Source organism: Amblyomma maculatum, unplaced genomic scaffold (genome assembly GCF_055883805.1).
Source record: "Amblyomma maculatum isolate TAMU_Amacu unplaced genomic scaffold, ASM5588380v1 scaffold_58, whole genome shotgun sequence".
NCBI classification, from domain to species: Eukaryota; Metazoa; Arthropoda; class Arachnida; order Ixodida; family Ixodidae; genus Amblyomma; species Amblyomma maculatum.
The window spans coordinates 233869-256664 of record NW_028146783.1 but is presented as its reverse complement, the minus strand read 5'-3'; the positions used below and the strand labels follow the sequence as shown (position 1 = coordinate 256664).

The 22796-nt window shown below is 47.9% G+C and overlaps 1 long non-coding RNA gene across 1 annotated transcript in view; it reads right to left on the bottom strand.

Annotated features, from left to right (window-relative positions):
- The window catches only part of LOC146170738 (uncharacterized), a 38755-nt gene extending 22486 nt beyond the window's left edge, over window positions 1-16269 (bottom strand). The window contains exon 1 of the long non-coding RNA XR_014703126.1: window positions 16130-16269. This is a non-coding gene — a long non-coding RNA (uncharacterized LOC146170738). The remainder of the gene's footprint in view (window positions 1-16129) is intronic.
- Window positions 16270-22796: the final 6527 nt, after the last annotated feature.

The following is a 22796-nucleotide window of genomic DNA, read 5'->3' as shown; positions in this document are numbered from 1 at the left end:
AAAACATTTTCGGCCATTTTCACAACGGTCCTTTTCATCCAGCTCACAAAACAAGCTACACTGTGGTGTTAACGTCGAAGTCGCTTACGAAAGTTGGTTAGAAGACTTGACATGAAAGACTGAGCATGTTACACAGTTCAGCACGCAGTTTTCGGGCCAAAGGTTCGTCTTAATCTCGCCCCCATATGCCACTTGCGCTGCTCCGAGTGGAGGAGGTATTCTCAAGGAGAACTTGTCGGAAGGAAACGCCGAGGGGCGTTCATGAATCCGAATCTCGCCTGGAGTGGAGTAGCGGCTGTATTCTCCGCTCCGAGGAGTGGAGGTGGAGCGTCGAGTCGAGGCGCGTTTGTGAATACGGGCGTGAGTGTCCTTAAGTGCGGCTAAGCGCATTGAAAGCGCCCTCCCTTTCGGTACATTTACTCTGCATGACAAAGCATAAGCTAGCAGACTCAGATTTTTAATATCCCGACCAACACCCGACGCTAGCTGGATCTAAGCAGGCTTCATGCTTGCTTGGATCTAAGCAGGCTTCATGCAACGCACCCACGCGAAAGCAATGGCGACCATAAATACTATAACTGCTACCTGAAGTTACTCCTGTGATTCTGAACTATCCAGGGAAGCAAATGACTCCGGTCTATGTCACTCCCAACTTCAGCCAACGCATAACTGAAAAACAACTATGACAAGCGGTGAGCTATGTGACGTTTCCCACGTAGATGGGTCTATGTGCGACCTTCGGCTGTTAAGTTGCTCTTTAATCCTCCTGCACTGAGCATTTGCCACGCTCTATCGGGAAGGAACCTTCGTATGATCTCATTATCACTAATAGTGCACTCAACCAGTGCATTTCAAAATTTTACTAGCGTCTTGGCTCACCTATCGTAATCACTAGTGCATCATGTAACGTTGAGGCGTGAGCCACTGGTGACATCATGATGTCGAAGACCAGCTTTACGAGTTGAAAAGCATGTTTCGAAATATTCCTCCTTATTATAATTCAATGTAGAACAAGCTTTAGAAGATTGGTAAAGAAAGAACGAGGAAACAGAACAAGGATTAAGGGACAGCATCAGTTCACTAACCAGCGTAGCAACTAGTGTACGTCCTCATTTTGGATGTCAGGCGAACTCCACTTACCGAAACGATGCCTAGCGAGCTCAGACTTCCCCTCAAAGCTGGTTCAGTTTACTTTTGAATGCGGGTAGTAACGAGTTTTATATGTGCAATACCTATTATCTTCAATCACTGAGGCAATCCCCTCCATGAAATAAAGCCTCCCCTATGACGTCATTAGAGCATGCTGGGCACGCCCGACAGATGCTCTCAGGTTACGCGAGTGAGGGGAGATTTGGTAGGGCACCGTGGTCACTAGATTTCCTTTTTTTTCTGCGCCCACGTGGTTGAGCTGAGCGAGGAGAGGATGAGCATTATTTTCGATCGGCCATATGTTGTGCAGTAGTGAGGCTAGGTTAAATATTTTGCTTTGCAGAGAGATTTGATGAAATGCCTATGGATCACGCGGATTTTCTAGTTTTATTAAATGGCATTTTATAGGCCTATAACACCGTTCATGCCAGCTATGATTTGGTATTGACCAAAAACAAAGCCAACTGCCACTCATGCAGTTAACACAGTAACCATGAAGCTTTATGTCCACCTCCTAATCACTTACTTACAGGAAAGCAAGGATCCAGAAGACAAACTGAACCAAGTTGAGCGGTATAGCCCTCATGACGGCAGAAGAGCAGAAGCCGACAAAGTTTAGCTGACCGTGAGACCTCTGTGGGGCTGACCAAGTGTGGTGCGTTATATCCTCCAGGACCCTTATTAGTATTGAAAAATGAATTTCAGCATAAATAAGGTACAAAATGGAACATTTTATCTCGTAGTCGGAACAGATGTAATTGCCGCATGATGAATTCCGAATGTGTCACAACTCTATTTGTGTCACATGTGTCCGCATGTGTCAATAGTGGCACAACGCTCGGGCGGCTAACGCCACTACGATTAATCACGATTGAAATATTATTCAAAGTACGTCTGCCTGCACCCGCATTATAATAATTATCGTCATTCTCTGCAGGAAACTGATCATGAAACACCTTTTAGGAATCAAGGTTGTTATGCACCCATGGAATCACAAGCTCAAATCTGACAAAAATATCTTGCGAAAATTAATAAGATGTCTGAAAATAGCACTGTTTTTGAAGATTTTATAATTTTCATCCAACTAAAAATATTTATTGGAAAATTTCAACGAACCATGTTGCCACACAAGCATGCCAGCAATCCAACATTAAAGTTCTATTTGGGAAGACCGCTCAGCAGCTGTGACTCGGAGGCTATTTTGGACTTACGGTGCTCGAAATATCCGGAGTCCTCCATTACGATGACGTTTATTGCCTGTCTCGCCTGAAGAAATTAATTTTTCTATAAGCTAAACCGATATTGGTTCGGGCACTCGATTTGCCTGTCTCGCCTGAAGAAATTAATTTTCTTATAAGCTAAACCGATATTGGTTCGGGCACTCGATTTCTGATCTCGAACGAGGGTTCGATATCGGCTGTGGTGTCCGCGTATTCGTGCCGGCAAAATATGAGTGCACGTTAAAAAGCTACAGTAAAGAGAATTTCCAAGAACCCTGCACAACGGCGTTCCTCAAAACTGATATCAATTTTGGGTCTTAATCGCTACCAAACTAACCCAGTTAAACGAGAGAATAAACGTAGAGTAAGATTTCTCAGTGTTTTAAGGAGGTTAGCAAATTTGATGCATGATTTATATATCTGCCTTCTCCTCAACATGAATTTCAATCCGCAAATTTCTTCCTACCTCATCTGTCAGAGCCTTAGTGTTGCTGACTCTGGACTTCTTATCGCTACTATCCTTTCATTATCTGGCCCGCTTATTGGCACAAAAGCAACTGACATACTGAAAAAAAGGCCACGTGCAAACATTTTCTGATTTTAACTGCTTCAAAGTGCAGAGTGTTCGACTTGCCGCAAACTATGGAACTATACATACATCCTGGAACTATGCATACATACTATACATACACCACAGGACAAGACAACTTGAAATTACAGCTGAGTCATTAGCTACACCTTAAAGTGCTGTGCAAAGTGCAAAATTGCCTGCGCAATAATATGACACTTCGAGCCTCCCTACCAATACACAAAAAATTTGGAGGACGCTTAAGCTTCGCCTTCAAGAGTGGAACGCGATAGCGTTATTGCACCTCGTCGAGAAAACTTATTAAACGCAAGGGTATTGAGGCGTCCTCGCACCGGTACCCGCGCGGCCCGAAGGGGTGAAGCGGGTGAGCGAAGATAGTGATATAAAGAAAGGAAAGACGCTTGATTCTACAACCCGTGAGGGTGCACGGCGAAACGTCAGGGGCGAGTGGCGCGCCACGTGTCGGGGCAGCGCCGCACATTGCGAGGAGGGGTTCTTCTGTGTTTGCCGCAAGATGGCTCTGCATGTGCGCAGAGCGCAGAAGAAATGTAGCGGAAACGTACTTCGCTACTCGTGTAACTGCAACTTCTGTAAGTAACATGCTCATAATTACCGATATACACCGCAGTATAACGTTCTACGGCACGTTTCTAAGGCAACACCGCATTCACTAGAAGCGCTTTTGTACCGCTTTCAAGCATCGAACTCGTGGCTGAGTGGTAGCGTCTTCGTCTCACATTCCGGAGACCCTGGTTCGATTCCCACCCAGCCCATCTTGGAAGTCGCTTGTTATTTATGAAGTGCATGCCAGGATTTATCGCTCACGGCCAACGCCGCCGACGACACCGGCTTTTCTGTGACACGAGCTCCTTAACCCTACTGCGTTAAAAAGCAAACACCATTCCGCTGAGAATTAACTTTGTTAGCAACTTGCATCCATGCTCTATCTACATAAATGACATTGCGCAGCTAGAAAGAACAAAACGCTAGGGGGTCACTTCAGCTTCGCCTTTAAGGGCACGATATCACAACGTTAAAACCTCCCTACCACGCTACCCTTGAATATCTTTGTTCGCGCATATGCCCCTACAGCTAGCTTAATAGCAATTATCTATATTATCTCCCACATACGTTTTGGCATACAGTTGTAGTCTACCGCATTACATGAAGGATCACAGGACCTAGACCCGTTTAAAGAAGTCGTCCGAATATACATTTTTGGCCTTGGAGTAACATGTCCACATCGGTAATCGAACATTACTCCTCACCCTTCTCTCTTGTCGCATCGGCCACGTGGTCGCATGACGTCGCACAATACTATAACGAACCTGTACTTGCCGTGTCAGCTGCCACCTGCCACAGCCGGGCCCATAATAGCTACCTCACAATACCGATTACCGGATTCTCTGGACAAAGGAAGGTTTAACACTGACTTCATAACACTCAGGCACGGCTGCAGCAATGTACGAAACTTGTCGGAAGGAGATTACATATTATCTCATGTAATACGCCATTATCTGAACAGTATGGGCCTAATTACCTTTTAAAGCCACTTAAATGCCCCGCCGTCGTGTTTAAGTGACTCCAGCACTCAGAGGCTGCTCTAGAGTACGTGGGTTCAATCCCAGCCACGACTTCCACGCTTTATGTAGGCGCAACGCACTGCAGCTGCTTTTCCTCAGAGTACACGAAGATACCCTTGCATTTTGTTACGTGAGAGCGTTAAATGTTCTGTTCACTGAAAATATGGAGCTGACGGCCGGCGTCGGCGTTATGAGAGAACCAATATGACGCTGAGAGACGATAGCTGGTAGCTGACGTGGCGTAGGACTGCCTGTCATTATGCTTGGCAAGAGCTTTCAACTCAGATATCTCCTTTCATATACGAGGGTGATATCAGAATCAACTTGCCAGGACCCTCGTATTCATGTTACCTCTAGCCATGAAATCAGGCTTGGGTAGAGCGGGGCTCGGGCCGTCGCGTCAAATCATCAGGTGGCAGCTGTTGAATCCAAGCAGTAGTGGCCTCCTCACCCCCCGGAGGTCACCGTGTTTGACTTACCCTTGAAGGGACGTGCCTCTCAATTGATCAGAAGAGCGCCGACTGGGAGCCCCAAAACGATGGCCTTGTGGTAGGGCATCCGCCTCGCATACGGGAGGTACCTGGTTTGATCCCTCATGCCAACTGGTACCCACCTGTTTGCAATAGGAAATCTTTCCTCCGGTCTCGTGCACGGCTGTTCTAGTGAAATGCTTGGGAATGGGTCACTGACCAAAAAGGCTTTGGTATTGGGCAAGTCCAGACAATTCCTTCTTTGAACCATAGCAGTGGTCTTGCGGAAGAGCATCCACCTCGCTTTTGGGAGGTGCCAGGTTCAATCTCTGGTGCCACAGCGCACCACCGGTTTCCAATGCGTCTATGATTTCCTCTGGCCTGGTGCTCGACTCTTCTGGGATTGAATGCTTGGAAAAATGGGCCATGGACCAAACATGTTCAGTATAAAAATAATCGCGATTGGAGTTGCTGTAGCGTCAGGGCTAGCTCGTGATCAGCCAGATAATCCTCAAAGTCTTGCGGCCATTCATCATTGCGGCCTGAGGTGCGTCCAGCCCAAATCCTCTCAAACCCATCGTGTGGTACTTACAATCGCTAAGAATACGGCCGGGCTGCCCAGAGTGATAACAGAGAGGTCATCTGTTTTACGTACGCCACAAGTCCGCTTCGTTCATAGCAGGGCGCTACTCCTGCTGCTGCTCGACAGGGCGCGCTACTGATAAGAGAGTCCGCCAGCGGGTCGGTACGCAGGCGGCTCGGGGTCAGGCCGGCATAGGACACCGCTATAAGCTATCATGTATGGCTTAGGCCATGGCACTGGTCGTGGCAGCGCCGCTTGTCGCATTTCGTCACGGACAGCGTCGCCTGTACAAGGGATGCTTGCAGACCGAGCATCCAAGCGGAGCTTTTGCAGTTCTAGGCAGACGTTTCGCCCTCGGCGGCTGGCATGGACGAGCAGAAGTGTGCGGCCGCTACAACTGCATGACAGCCGTATTGTGCTCTTCGCTCCTGTAGGGAACGTTCTATGCAATTAACCTGTTTTGGATAAAACTTCAGAAGTTCTTGGAGGGTGGAGATTTAGGCCATCAAAAAACAGCTCCTTTACCTCACGCATCAGATGCTTGACCTTCGTTGCTTCGAGTATTGCAGGCTTTGACCGACTGATAGTTCAGTCCTGTCCTCTACAAGCATGGCCATGCTCTCGTTTAACTGGTTTAACCTAAAGTAAATAACAACCTGCGTTTTCTTTTCGCGAGCTCTAGTCGACTTATGCAAGTAGTTCACGGGGATGAAGTGTCCAGTTAGAACTTCGAATAGGCGCCTCGTGGCTTTCAAAACATCTCTTCCCGAGTCTTGCAGCGCGAGATACACGTTCATCACGTTTCGGTCGACGTTATATTGACTGAATTCGGCCACGTGGTCAAAACTGTCCAAGCAGTCTTCGACATTCTCGAGACTGTCACCGTGAAACAATATCGCTGATCAACGGGCGAAAAGGACGATCGTCAGTGTGTTTCCAAAGTACTGATTTCTCTAGCTGCCCGTAGAGGATGTCATTTCTTGTGCCAGTGTGGTCAGTAGCTGAAACTTGAGTTGCAGGCCTCGGGAGCAACGGCTCGCTTTATGGACTGGTGTGGCATCCACACATCTGGGAGCAGCATCGCTGACATTGTCCTAACCAGAGTACATGGAATGCTACAAAGTACGATCCACAAAATGTCACCGACAAACTTCCCAAGACGCGAAACTGCGCAGCTGGTCTTCAATTAGGCAAAGCTCACTGACCCGTGCGCTCGATCACCCGGGAGACGAAGACGACGCTCGGCCATGCGCCAAGATACGGTTCGGCCCCCGACAAAGTGACGCCAGAATAATACAAGCTGTGTGGTAATAAATGAGCTGGTAGCCTACGCTACTGTGCCGGAGTACCCGGGTTCGAACCCGACCTCGGCGGCTGCGTTTCGGTGGAGGCGAAACGAAGAGGCGTCCGTGTGCTGTGCGATGTCAGCGAACGTTAAAGATCCCCAGGTGGTCGAAATTACTCCGTAGCCCTCCACTACGGCTCCTCTTTCTCTCTCTTTCCACTTTCACTCCCACCTTCTTCCCTTCCCTTACGGCGCGGTTGAGGTGTCCACAGAAAACAAGTGAGACAGTTACCGCGTTTTTCCCTTCCTATAAATCAATCTTTAAAAATCAATCTTCGTCCTCTTCTTCGTCTTCTTCGTCTTCTACTCTGCCACGATACCACGCTAAAATGGTGCCACGGTACGACAGTAACGCCACGCTGACGGGCTTGAAAACTGGCACAATATAGCCTTCGCCACAAAAACATTTCAATTTTTCCTCAAACGTTGCACATTAATCTGGATGTGTTAACCCGTTACACGCGTACCTGCTCTGAGTTAAGCACACAAAGGTCTTGGCTTGGATGAGGGCAGGCAGCAGGTATGAGGCCTAGCTGCCGCTGAGTGACGGAGCCCAGGTTTGCCGCGCCCTTACTTGCAGGGTGCAGTAAGGGCAGGAGCTGTGAAGTCATTGGAACGGGAACACTTTCCCACGTGGAAGGACATTTCTCGTGATCCTAAAGGGGCGGTGGTACCGCCGGATTCTACGACTCCACACGTTTCTCAGTTGGCTGGACGACCTTTGTTAACAGGTCGGCGATGCTGCGACTTAGGTGCTCATGCCGCCATATAGGGTGGGTCTGGAGTACTACCCAATCGGCCAATATATAGTTAACTATATTGTCTGAAAGTTAGGGTGATGCTTAACGCTGCCCTATATAAGGCAATATGAGCCGCTTAAGGCAAGGCATGCAATCTCTACCAAATGCCGCTCAGCCCTCCTCGCCCACCGCAATGTTGGGTTTGATTCACCTCGGAACACTGCGGTGGTTTGTTTCAAGAATTTTTCAACAAATTGGCGCGCTACGCTATGCAGTTAATAAAGGAGCATAGGTGAATGGGGATGTGATACTGCCTGTGCATTGAGTTTGCGAGTTTTTTTATCACAGGAAGAGCATAGACTGTTTAAAAGTAATCTGTGATGAACAAACCATAGTTGTCAGTGCGCGCGTGTCCTGAGTACGTGTTTTCTGCTTTCTTGTGTGTCTGTGCATTGCGTTGCGAGAAATTTCTTGCATGTTCAACCAACTAGCCCCCATTGGTGCTTTGCTTTAACTGTTGTGGCACAGGTCGAGTCAATTCATATATCGCCTAATACTTCGCGGGAGCGTCTGTTATTTGGAGGTGATTGTTATATTGCGACCCCACGAGCCTGAACACGAGTGTCCGAGTGTCCAGCTACCGTGGTTGGACCCATGTCGCTCAAGTCACGTCTGGTGTGTCACCTTTGACGGCCTTCTCATTCTCACCAACTTACAGCAAGAGCTGCAGCACCTTTTGTGCCTCTCGTTTTGCGACGCAGACGAAGAGCGTGTTCGTATTGGTCTATGTTGGCAGAATCCTACGCACGGCGCGATGGCGCACACGTTTAGCCTTGCGCCCCGAGACTGATACGTTGAGCGCTGGCGGCGCTGTATGAGGTGGTCAGTAACTTTGTTATGGAAGAGGCGACAGCGGATTTAAGTGGTCCTCATTACGTAATACGGGCGCAGGAGGACAAACAAAACAAATTGAGTGCCCTAGAGCTCGGGTACCGCGGCTCCATCCAATGGAACGCCCAGTCATCAGCTCCTAACCCAGGATACGTACGACATTTGTTTCCACAATGTTTACGCGTCGACGCCCAGGTGGATATAAATGAAACGACAAAGCGGGTTACGATGCCGGGTATCGCACGATGGGAAATTAAATGGTTAAGCAAGTGGAAAAACATTACATGGGCTCAACGCTACTGAACCAAATATTGAGTGAAAGCATTAGCTGCGGGTGACCGAGTGTTTTTCTCTTTTTCTTCTTCCTCAGCCCACATACAAAGCCCCGCTTTAACCAAGCCGTATGATCGTGCCTTAGTGGTCTATAGGCGTAACGTGAATGCCAGGGTCCTAGCAGGCTGATTCTGACATAACCGTCCCATGTGAAACGAGAGACCCTAGTTGGCAGCTCCTGCACATCTCTCACTTTTGTGTCACATGGGGTGACACAACAGCCTTAGAAACAGCCTGCCGAGGCCCAGACCCCTGTCACGACATCGACTCCACCGAATCCGCGGCCACACGGACGCCCTCCACCTTTGTCCAAAAAGCGTCCTCTGCCCCGCCTGCCCTCAGGACACCTCAAGATCGTCCTCCGCCCACAGGGCACACTGAACCTCCACACCGTGGGCCCCGCACGGCTTTCACTTGCTATCTAGGCAGCCGTCCACGTCGACCACCGTCTGGCGGTTACTGCCGACGTAGTCCGTATCCACCCCACTAACAACACCATCACAGTGAGCACGCCCGGCAATGCTCGTGCCGTGTATTACGGCAAGATCGGCACCATCACCATAAACAAAACAGTAGTGCCGGTTGCCGCCTACGCCCCAGCCCCGGACAATTACGTACGGGGGATTTTGTATCGAGCCTACAGTTACGAAAACGATGCCGAGATCCTGACTGAGCTCCGCACTCGTAATCCCGATCTCCCCATCATTGCTGCGCGCCTTATGGGCAAGGCACAGTACTTCGTCGTAACGTTCGCCAACGCCGAGCTGCCGCGATACGTGCGGTACTTGGGGTTTGCTTTCGAAGTCTTCCCTTTGAAGTCTCACCCGGAGGCGTGCTTCAACTGTCGCAAGCTGGGTCACCGAGTGGACGTGTGCCCCCAACCACGAATACCTACTTGCCGCCGCTGCGGCATCGCTCATAAGTCCCCCCCCCCCCACCCCCAGCCGGCCAACCACCTACCTGTCAAGCCATGTGCATCGTATGCAAAGGCTCAAATCCAACAGGCAGCAAAAGTTGCAAATACCGCTTCGTGCCTAGCCACAGGCCCAAATCCTCGCAATCCCCCACGGACACTGCCACTGACCCAGACACTTCGCCAAGCGGCCGCCAGTCGCGTCCCCGAGAACGCGGCCACCAACAACCACCCCCAAGGGATGAATCCTTCCCGCCACTGCAGCAGTCCCCCAACTGGTCCAGCCACAAGCCAACCACTTCAGCCGCAGGAACCAAGAGATGACTTTTTCCCCCTCTACGTGGACGCAGTGGGAGCAGAGATAGGAGCAGGTCATCGTCACAGAGGCGTAGCTCGCGGACCAACTCCAACTCCGGAGAAGAAGGAAGACCTGCCAAACGTTTGGCATGGAAGGCGCCACTTGCTGACGACAAGGAACGCCGAGCACCTGACCCACAGGTAAGAGAGTTGACAGAGTTAGTCCGAACACTGCAAAAACAGTTAGCTCAGTCTAACGCAAAAATCAAACAGCTAGAAACTGCAAATGCCCAATCAAAAAATGAAAAGTCGTCTGTGGCTCGCGCTCGCGTTGAAGTCACTCGCAATGAGGACATGGAAGTAGATCAAAACTGCTGCAACAAACGAAATGACGTCATTATTACGTCATTTGTGGGTATCGGTTGTTATCAATGACCGAATGTGACGTCATTATGACATCCCATGACCCTTTAGTCATGTCTAATGACTAATTAATACTAGTTACTGACTAGTTAGAAATTAGCTGTGGTTTAGCTTATGGTTAAACCTGGAAGAACACTGTTCGTAACGCTTTCATCACGTGAGAGACGGTAGCTGGCAGCTAACAAAGCCGAGGCCTGACATTACATTTGGCAGGAGCTGCCAACGTGGGCCTGTCCTTCCATAAAGAGGGGGGTATCACAATCGGCTTGCCAAAACCCTTGCATTCACGTTATTCCTAGGCCACGCTCAAGGGCGCTGCCAGCTGTGGCAGTTGCTAGGCAATGGCTCAAGGTAAGTGCGACCACAGCCAAGGTGCGACCACGATGAAATTGCAATCACGGCAAAGAGGCGAAGTGGCTGACGTAGTGTAGCTCTCGCTAAAAAACCGCAAAACGAGGTCCATGAAACCAGCCTCGATGTCCCTTCTTTTAAAATCACAAAAGGGGTCATTCCCACGCTACTGTGCTAGCTATAGTAAGCGTGCGTAGGCAGCGAATTACATGTCTGCTCGACGAATATAGACGTATATTTCAGAATTCCCACTCAGCCGCGGATACCAAAGGCACGGTTTTCTTTGACAGATTCCGGATCATGGAAGAAACAGGGTCATCTCGATCCGAGTAGATCGCGTTCAGGAAAAAGCGATATCCCATTCTTGATAAAACGTTTATTTTCACGACGATCACATTTCTGCGGCCAGCTCATTGGCTAAAGCGGCCATGTTGAATTCGGCCGGCGAAACCGGAAAAGCCAGCTTTCCCCGCTGTGATTGGCGCGCGTCCGCAGCAGCTTCCGGTGCCGCTGAACTTCTCGCCGTAAGAGCGTCAGATACCTGGCATGTTTAGATCTGCTGCGGCGGGCGTTTTTCGATGCAGGGAGTCCAGATCATGCTTTCGGGTTTAAATTTAATGACGCAGGGAAAACGCTCCATGGATCCCGGCCTTAACAATTCGTGCTGGCTTGGCGATTATTGTTGTTCCTGTTGCACCGGCACTCTGCCAAGACAAAGTGCCACCGCCGTTTGTGAGGCGAGATATTGCTTCAGCTTACTTTAGGGCCCAGGTGCACTGCAACAATCACACCGGAAGTGACCCGACAATCAAGTCCTTTGATGATAATCTGACGAGATAGCGTTAAATCTCCATTCATCCAAAATTAGGCGTAGGCATCCAGCGTTGACATTGTGAGCGAAAACTCACGCGCATTGCGCTGGAAGGCGGTAGCTGGAAGCACACATGGTAATGTACTGACTGGCTGTACTGTTGCCAGATATCCCGTTGGGTATCACATGTCACCTCTGTTCATTCATATGAGAGGGTTACATCAGCATCAGCCTGCCAGGACACTGGGATTCACATTACTCCAGGCCAAGCAGGCAGACTGATAGGCTTGGTTGAAGAGGGGCTTCTTATGCGAACTGCTAGCATACGCTTTCACACCTTACCCATAAAGGCGGAACTTAAATGTCCCCTAAAGGTTTTGCTGGCAACGCGTCGCTCTCCATTTTTTGCAAATTAGCAGAAAATTACATTCTCTCGTAATTGCAAATTGTGTATCACTCAATTTATTTTCTCTCGTAATTGCAAATTGTGTATCGACCAATGTATTTAGACTTTTTATTGCTGTATCGTTTCATCATTGTTTCATTTCGTCATCGTGATACTAGTCTAGGCAATCTGTCTACCTTTGAATAATGCTCACGTTATCAGATGGGCGATGTCCTAATTATTAGTGCAGTAATGAAGCTTATATTACATTTATGCTTTTTTGGTAGACACTTTCCTTACTGATTACTGTTTAGACCGACGTGCTAGTTGCAGTCGCGGTGGCTCCGTAATTAGTGCTTACCACTGATTGGTTTCTTCACACTGTTCTTCCCCAAAGTTTGTGTTTCCTTTTCATCATTACTGCATATTGAAGAATGCTGTGGTTCCACATCTTTTTCTTTCAGTTATATTTTTGTTTCTATATTGAGCCATTCTTCTGACTCTTCTCGCATGAAATAAATTGAACGTAAGCATTGCAAATGGGACTGTAAAGCGCGAAAATATTTGCTGAACACAGACATATTTTAAACCCACAAGTGACGTATTGTGCACAAAAAATGTATTCAGAGCTCATAGCGTGAAGGTCACAGTTTTCTGAAATGGGTGTTCTGTCGAGTGTCTTTCCAATTACAGCTCGCCAGACCCGTGAAATTCTTTTAACATATTCACCATAGCTCCACTATCAATTATTTCAATCGAGCGAAGTTTTTGACATTCTAAATGTTATGTATATGTTGTCAAGCATAGAGCAGCACGAGGGTCGCTTAATGATCTCCTTCCTGGAAATACAAGGGCCGCTCGATGGGGCATATGTTGCACAGCCCGTCTGGACGTTGACGGTCTGGCAAACAAAAAGCTGTGATCGAGGATAATGAAGTCAGACCTCAGTCGCACATATTATCTATGTTCCTCACCAGCTTTACCGTTAACCCGCATCGGCAGCGGCTATTTTAGTTCCTTAATAACCACATATCTTATGAAACGCAGGAATCACAAACGTCAGAGTTGATGATCATGTCCATGTTTCCAACCCATAGCTGAATTCTTGCGTACATGTTAGTACTTGAGAAAAACTCATTTTTCCTTTAAAAACTTTTGCAGTTGTTATTTGAAAAGATTTCGGCATTGCAATTTTTACGACAGTCAGGACTGCCGAGCGAAATTATCAAGTATATAAAATGATTGATTACTGGATCTTATCAAGAATGTTCAAAATAGAGTTTTCAACAGTCTGAAAACCCCTGCATGTACTTCCAATGGGACATCCAAAAAAAAAGTCTCGTTTTGGTTTGTGGGGTTTAACGTCCCAAAGCGACTCAGGCTATGAGAGACGCCGTAGTGGAGGACTCCTAAAATTTCGACCACCTGGGGATCTTTAACGTGCACTGACATCGCACAGCACACGGGCGCCTTGCTTTTCGCCTCCATCGAAAAGCGGCCGTCGAGGCCGGGATGCGATCCCGCGCCCTTGGAAGCAGTATTCGAGCGCCGCAACCACATCACCACCCCGGCGGACGGTCTCGTTTTGTTACCCAATCCAGAATGGTTTTTTAATATCCCCACATCAGTGAATATGCTTGTTTCTGCGTTCGTAATGCCAAGCAATCAAGCATGCATGCCAAAGACAATTACAGCAGCCCTCCAAACTATAAGACATCGCACACTACATTGCAAGTACGCAATCCATGAACGTCCTATTGAATAGAGCTTATCATCCCGTTAAGGCACTATCATGCAGGAACCTTCTCCATGAGCGAAGTTGCTTTATTCATCCGCAACTGCAATGGCAAACACTCTGATGCCTCAGGTTCGTCTTTAGTGTTTGTAATAGTGTGGCTAACTGAGGCACGCTGTCCCGGGTACGCTTAAGCTTCGCCTTAAGGTGCAGGAGGCGCTGGTGTTAAGGTGTTCCTCAAGATCCCGAATCTGCCATTCAGCAGACTACTCGAGATGTACAGGGGTGGTCAAAAGTTCCCAGGCCACCGGGTCTCCTGGCCGGCATATTCTGGCATTTATGATCCCATTAACGATATCAATTATATCAGAGGTTATAATAATGCTTCTTCTATCCTCCACAGATATTTTGAGACTTGGGGTCGTCATAGCAGCCTGATTATACTGCTTAGGAGAAGAGCCTGTGGCCTGGGAACTTTTGACTGCCCCTGTACGTGCTCCGGATGACCTAGGTGGTCTGCGCGGAGCCGAATCGATTATTGTGCCCAGGTTGGTTGCCTTAACTAGGGCTGTTATAGAGCGGCCCTGAGGGACAGCTTACAGCGTCCTACCGGTTACTCAGATTGCCGATGGCGACGTCCATGCTGGCGGCGACTAGAACGGCAGCACCGCTCAAGCCAGGAACGGCAGCCTCTGAGCTGCGCTCAAAGAACTTCCTCATCACACGCTCACGCACCATGATAGCAACGCTCCCAGAAGTGGAACTCGTGAACTTAGCCCTCTTCTATTTGAGCAGCAATGCACAAAGTGGAGACAAACAAACAGGAAACTGGTGTCAAAATTAAAACGCCAGCACCTAGACCGCTTTCAGGGAGGGTATGTAGAGTTACTTGTGGCAATACGCAGGCAGAAACACTAAGTTGCTCCCTAATTACTAGTTTGGTGTTTCTTTGTAGAGCAGAAGAAACTTCAACCGCATCAAAAGCAGAGCTATGCGCAGCGGCTTAAAGACATCAGACGCAAGACACCTTACATGAAACGCAGTCTAACGACAAAAAATACTGCTACAGTGTTTCGGGCCGTTAGTCCTGTTCAAACGAGCATGCCCGGTCTTTCAAGGCAAGCTCACGGGCAACGGAAATGCTCGCAGGAAATGTTCACACAAACTGGAAAACATCTGTCTCCACAAAGAATCGGACCACTATCCCTCCGATACCTAGCCGAGCGCCAAAACCACTACACCACGCCTGGCTCTTAAGAAATCGATCGTAATTCACCTTGTTTAGAGGAATGTAGATAGTAGCGATGATAAGGACGATGCAGTTAGTGACAATGATAATGATGGTAGAACAATGTCGGTGCATTTAGTTGTGCTATATGCGCATGATTGTCTTAGTTGCTAAGATGCCTTAAAACCCAACACCACCTACAACACCAAATCAAGGTAGAAAGCTGGGCTAGTTAGTATGTCATCATTGATAAAGATACTAGCGCATTTAAGAAGGACACACAGAGAGAAGACAGGACGAGCGCTTGTCCTGTCTTCTATATCTGCGTCCTTTTTAACTTCTCTGGTATTTTAATTATTATTAACCTACAGCACAACCCGCATTTAGTTGGTAACAATGACAGTAGTGACCATGCTGATGAAGATGATAGTAGGGATGGGATGACAATGACGATGCAGTAGTGAAAACTATCCTGTAAAAGGGACTTTGCAAGTTCTGCTCTTAAGCACACTTTAACCCAGTGCTGTGATTTTTTTCGCACAGAATGCGGCTAGGACGGCTCGGACACAGGTTTTACCTTCAATATGTCCGAAAGTGTGCACTCTATTGTTTTTGCTCCGTCACGCTCGTGGCACTTTTAGGCACAGCTACGTTTGCGCATTTCCCGTCTATCGCAGCACCAAAGCATAAGGTCAAGTATTGTTTTTATATTTCTGGGATTTCATTTAAACAGAGAAAAATGTTCTCAGAATAAAAGCTCATGAAAGAACATGCTACACATCGTCAAAGAACAATATGAAACACCGTCACATTGAACGACATAACTTCAAGGCGCAGTCTACTGTTTTGGCATATCGGAAATGGCCATGATGGACAGCTGGACACTGCTTATCTCCTCTACATTCCATGCACTCGAAAATGTAAGTAGCCCCCATCGCGGCATCCCCGTACAGTCCGAAGACAAATGACGTCAATAAAAGCCTTATAAGGTCTATGATGTATTCGCTCTGAAAGGCATAACAAGCGATTTCAGAGGCGCCTCTAATATCGCCTAAAGGCATCTCTGATTTTTAGCTTACTTACGCCGACGTTCTACTGCTGACAATGGCGTTATAGAGAATCCTGCCAGAGAGAATCGCCATGTAGCTTCTGCTCCACATGTGTGAATAAACTGTAGCGCTGCTTACTCATCATGTCACCGTACCAGCTCGCCCAGATGTCTCTTCAATTACATATACTCTAACAGCTCGCATACATGTCTGGATACATAATTGAAACAGGCAACTTATGCCTGACGCCGCTTTGGCCTGTGTGACGGCTGCGAGAACGACGCGGTGTCCTTGTGCTTAACACGGACGCCTGGCTGCTCTACGAATGTCATGAATGATACCTCTGTTACCTGCTGAGTGCAGGATTAAGCGCACATTTTTTCTTTGCAAATGCGGGTAAGCCCGAATTCACATGCTAAGCACGTGCGAAAAACAATCGAGGACGTCGCTGTACTCGGTCATCTATGTTAGTACCAAGCTCAGAGCATCCAGCTGCAGAAAATGTCACTCTTGGAGCAGACAAGATCAATGCAATATGCGTGCATCTCTCGAGGCATCCTTGACGAAACTTTCTCACAAATATCATTGTTGGATAACGCAAATTCACGGAAGGGGTGTCCTCCTTTCTAGCACCATAATATTTTGCCAGCTGCTCATTTCAGTGGGTTATCTTGCGTTCAAGCACGCTTTTATTGCCCTTTCTCTAAACTAAAGGTGACTTCAAGTAAAATTCATAGAAAAAAAAAGAGCGCGGTATAGTGCACTTTTTGCCGCATCTATTGAGCTAATCTTTCTGCCATCCACCCTTTTCATTCATGGGGCGTCTTACATTATCCTGAGTAGCTTAGACACTTGAACGCCTAAACCAAAGCAAACATTTCTATTCGTGAATCATGGGAAAGAGTGTCCAGCTGTAGCAAGCGGTTCGAAATACTCGCTGCCCGTAATCGCGTTTAAAAAACTGTGAAATAATGCACCACCTTCAAGGATGAAGTCACAGGGGAAGCACACAGCACGGCCATCAACCCTGAACTATTCGTTTCGCTCCGGAAGAATACGTACGTGGAGAAAAATGTTTAAGGCGCTAACCGATAATTTGCATCAACTGCGAGTGGCTGGCGCACATGTACAGTGGACAAATTAGAGACCAAATAGGCATGTTGTTCCTATCATGAATCCAGAGACACAGCGATGGCGGACCTATGCTGCGGCTTCGGGAAGATTATTTGCTTTTGTTTCCATGAACTGTTGTGGTGTTTTACTATTACTTGCTTTTTTTTTTTCATCTTTACAATGTTCCTCTGCGTGCTCATCCTCCTCTAAGGCTTCTCCTGACTCGCCGTGGTTGAACAACCTGTCTTTCCGGTACCTGCTAGTTTGTCCAGCTAAGCATTTTCAAGTGCTAGAGGCATCCTATATACCTGTCTTCATTTGAACGTTGTTAAACCAATAGCATTCTTCTTTTCGCACATAGGTTGTGCGTTTTCTTCATTCATACCTGCGAACATATATGACAGCTTGGAAAGCACTAAACACGTGGTGGATACCGTTCATTTCCACGCCACTTTTTAAGCCGACTTAACACACACGCAATAAAACACGTCTGTAGGGGTCCTTTATTGAAATTTCCTAATTACTCTCAACATTTCACCCAAGCCGAGTTCCCGAATTGTGCGTGTTGTCACTCTGATGAGGTAAGCAATTTCGGGACAGAATTATTTCAATTGACATCTTTAGACGTTGTCATGGCAGTCTCCCCTGGCAACGTACGCCATGTGGCTGTCATGGAAACCATAGGGACCCTAGTACTCCCATTAGAAGCTCGAGGCCTTAACAAATAACGAACACGCATCTGGCAGGCAGGTATACCGTAACCTATCACTAACTAATAACTGAAAATGGCCTCACCTTTCACCTTGACTTAACCTTCAATTGAGTTAAATTTTTGCGTTTCGCTAAACTACCATGGGCTATACCAGTTCTTAGCACATTGCCGCTGGCGTAACCGGATTAAGAGAGAGAGAAAAAAAACCTTATTAGACGTAAGAATTCATGGCGCGCAGGCCTCTGGGTCCCCGTACGACACCAATGAAATTCAAGTGTTTATGTTCCTCAGAATCATAACACTGGTAGCCCGGCCAGGGCGATGGTTTGTACGTCCGGGTCCTCCGAACGCAGCAGGATCTCCATGTCCTCCGAGGTCTTCAAGTGCTCTACGCCCTGCGGGGAAGGGTCCGGCGGGCAGAGGGAGAGGATGTGGAGGGAAGAGGCAACGGATTCTGCGCCCCCACTACCTTCTTCGTCAGCAGCTATCGCTGGACGCGTTCATTGGCCTTCGACAGTCCGTTCGAGCTTTGCAGTCGTAAGTAATTTCTCACAATCGCAGCCTAGCTCGCATCAGTGGGTCGGAGGGTAGCAGCCCAGTGTTACCCACTGGGCGTGCGGGAAGCGACGTTTGCCGCTTCGTTCACTGGTAGTCCCTGATAGGCCGGCGCCCACAAGATACGCCTAGGCTGTGGTTCCACTTATCGAACCGCTTTATAAAGCAAGCGGGGAGCCATTGGGCCCAGCTCACCGCGCATATAGCTTTTAGAGGTGAACCTCGAGTCGGTGATGACAATAAGAGAGTAGTTACTCATTAGGGAATAATTGCACAGTTCGGAATTGGAGGCCAGAAATCATGAGGCAACTGCGACTTCCTTCGCCCGATGAGCACGATGCAAAGGGAGAGATTGATTGATTGATTTTTCGATTTATTTATTTATTTATTTATTTATTTATTTATTTATTTATTTATTTATTTATTTATTTATTTATTTATTTATTTATTTATTTATTTATTTATTTATTTATTTATTTATTTATTTATTTATTTATTTATTTATAGGATGCAAAGCTATGCGAGTACCCTGCCGAGCGAGCGAATCACATTGGTAGGGACAGCTGCCAAGCGAACTAGTCACGTGGTTAGGCGCATCTGCACAGCGAGTGTGGCGAAGTTAGGCGCACATAAGAAACTAAAAGAGCAATTAGGCATCGCAGCCAATCCGAACAACACATTACATCCATTGAGGCAACAGTAATGTCCGATGGAGGTGGACAAGGTAGAGGTACACCATCCGTACCCACAGCAGCTAAATACGAGCACTCCTGAGAGGCAAACAACTTCACTGGAGACACTACAGCTCGCGGTGCTGCTGCCTGCTGCGATGGTATCTGCGGGGTTGGCACCTGCTGCGCACAATACTTCGCTTGTCAAGAATTAAATGCAAAAACTGAGTTTAAAATATGTCGGTTTCGAACCAAAATTTCCGCGCTTAATGTCACATTCGGAACGCTTACGTTAAATTTATTTCATGCTAGAAGTATCTGAAGAGTCACTAAATAAAATGCCAAAAACAAAATGTTGCGGTACCATACGATTCCTCAATATGCAGTAATGATGGAAAGGAAACATACAATTTGGTGAAGAACAGCGTGAATAAACCAATCAATGGCAAGCACTAATACTGAGCCACCGTGACTGCAACTAGCACGTCAGTTTAAACAGTAATCAGTATGGAAATTGTCTACAGCAGAAAGCGTAAATGTAATATAAGCTTCTAACGTAAAAAGGAGACATCGTCCATCTGATAACGTGAGCATATTTCGATGGTAGACCGAATGCTTTGATTAGTACCACGATGGCGAAATGAAGCAATAGGGAAGCGATACTCTAATAAAAAATTAACTTGGACGACACACAATTTGCAATTACGAGAGAATGTGATTTTATACTAACTTGCAAAAAATGGAGAGCGACCGTTGCCAGTAAAACTTTTCGGGACATTTAAGTTCCGCCCTTATGTAGAAGACGCGACAGTGTATGCTAGGAGATTTCATATGAAGCCCCTCTTCAATCGTCGCATAAGTTGCTGCAGGGTGCTTGGCAGGACAAGGGGAAGGGTTTTCAGGCAGTGAGGGCTCATTGCCGTTTTTTTGTGCGCTACCGGACTTGACCCGCGCTTGTAAGCAAGTTTCCTTGCCTGTATATATTTTATTACATGACTTCTCCCCCGTCGTCAACCATGATGATCCTCTTTCTTCTTCCCCTTCCCTACTGCAGAGTATCAGACCAGATTTTAGTCATTCCGGCCAACATTTCTGCCTTTCCTTTCGTTAGATCCATCTATCTGCTTTTCTTTAACCAACCCGTACTAGTCTGCCTGTGTAGCTTGGGGGTAACGTGAATGAGGTTGCGGATGAGGCCATGCGGATGAGGTTTCGCTCACAATGTCGACGCTGGACGCCTACGCCTGATTTTCGGTAAATGGGGACTTAACGCTATCTCGTCAGATTATCATCGAAGGACCTGATTGTCGGGTCACTTACGGTGTAGATTGTTGCAGCGCACCTGGGCCCTGGAATAAGCTGAAGCTATACCTTGCCTCACAAACGGCGGTCGCACGCAGTCTTGGCAGAGAGCCGGTACAACAGGAGCAACAATAATCGGCAAGGCAGCACGAATTGTTAAGGCTGGGATACATGGAGCGGTTTCCCTGCGTCATGTGGCGAATTTCGCTCGACAGCGCGTACTTAGACGCCCTGCATCGGAACAACAGCCGCCGCAGCAGATCTGAACATGCCAAATATATGACGCTCGTGCGGCGCGAAGTACAGCGGTACCGGAAACTACTGCGGACGCGCGCCAATCACAGCGGGGAAAGCTGGCTTTTCCGGTTTAGGCGACCGAATTCGACATAGCCGCTATGGCCAATGAGCTATGCGGCGAGTTGGCCGCAGAAATGTGGTCGTCGTGAAAATAAACGTTTTATCAAGATCGCGATGCCGCTTCTTCCTGAACACGCGACCTATTCTCGGACTCAGATGTCTGTGTTTCCTCCCTGATCCGGAATTTGCCAAACAAAACCGCGCCCTTGGTATCCTCATCTGAGTGGAAATTCCGAAATATACGTCTACATTTATTCGAGCATGCAAGTACTTTGCTGCCTACGCATGCTTACTACAGTCAGCACAGCAGGGTGGGAATGAGCCCTTTTGTGATTTTAAAAGGAGTGACAGCGACGTTGGTCTCATGGACCTCGATTTGCGGCTTTTGTAGCGAGATCTCCACTACGCCTGCCACTTTGCCTCTTCGCCGTAATCGCAATTTTGTCGTGGTCGCACCTTGGCTGTTAACACACTGACCTTGAGTCGTTGCCTAACAACCGCCACTGCTGGCGGTGCTGCTGGGTGTGGCCTCGAAATTACGGGAATGCAAGGGTTTTGGCAAGCTGATCCTGATATTACCCTCCCTTATGAAAGAGAGTAACGCGTTGGCAGCTCCTGCCAAATGTGATGTCAGTGCTCGGCCATGTCAGCTGCCAGCTACCGCCTCCCACGTAACGAAAGCGTTACGGACAGCGTTCCTCCATGTTTAAGCAGAAGCTAAAACACAGCTAATTTGTAACTAAACTAGTCACTAACTCGTGCTAATTAGTTATTGGTTATGACTAAATAGTCATGTCACATCCCGTCATTGTTGGCAAGCAATACCACAAAGGACGTCATAATGACGCCACTTCCGGTCATGACGTTACGACGGTTGATGACGTCACAAGGTGCAGTTAACCGTGCCGGGCGTTCGATCCAAGCGCTGCGCCATCCATTTCGAGCTTCCTCGAACGCCGCATGACACAGCATATAGAAGCAGACTCACTGCAGCAGGCATCGGCGGCGTGTTAAATTGGTTTACAGGAAGAAAACGCGCAGTATCGATCGCATTACTTCTTCGACGCCTTAACCGGGCCGTAAGGACCACCGTGCAGCAGACGCTTTCGCCTCATCGCACTTTAGCGGTCAAACGTGCCCACTACGGCATAAATAAAGCTTCAACCATAGAGTAACCTACTATGTGCAAAAGCCATTTCTTTACTTCCAAGCCGAACCTAAGCGTAGTCATGCAGATAGTTTTCGCGTATCTCCAGGTTCAACCACAAGCTAAACTGCAAATAATTGTTTCCACTCGCTTTGATTTCGCATCGAGGGATACGCGACGTCGTACGCCGCTTCGTCGCGTCATTCTTTTTAGATGGCTGTCGCTTCGGCCCGGCGCTTGTCGACGCGCAAACTTCGTGCCAACAAATTTAATATGTATCCTGGGTTAGCAGCTGATTACTGACCATTCGGTTAGATGACGCCGCATTAACCGAGCCCAAGGGCCCTCAATTTGTTTTATTCAAATCCGCTGTCTCCTCCTCCATCCCTAGATTACTGACCATTTCATACAGCGCCGCCAGCGCTCCGCGTGTTAGTCTCGGGGCGCAAGGCTAAACGTATGCGCCATCGCGCCGTGCGTAGGATTCTGCCACCATGGACAAATGCGAACACGCTCTTCGTCTGCGTCGCAAGACGTAAGCGGCAAATTTCAAGGCAGGTTCATACTCGGCATAAACATATTCATTGAGACAGCTGCTGCTCCTTAAGCGAGAAAAAGCAGCAACTCGAAAGGTGCTGCTGCCCTTGCTGTAAGTTGGTGAAAATGAGACGGCCGTCAAGGGTAGCAGTATTGTTGTACGCATAAACCATGTCGTGGGGACAAAAGAATGTAATGGTTGAAAAGAACACCACACGAGCCTTAAGCGACATGAGTCCAAACACGGTAGCTGGAAACTTGGACCCTTGCTCGCAATGTACCGCCTGCAAATTACAGACGCTCCCGC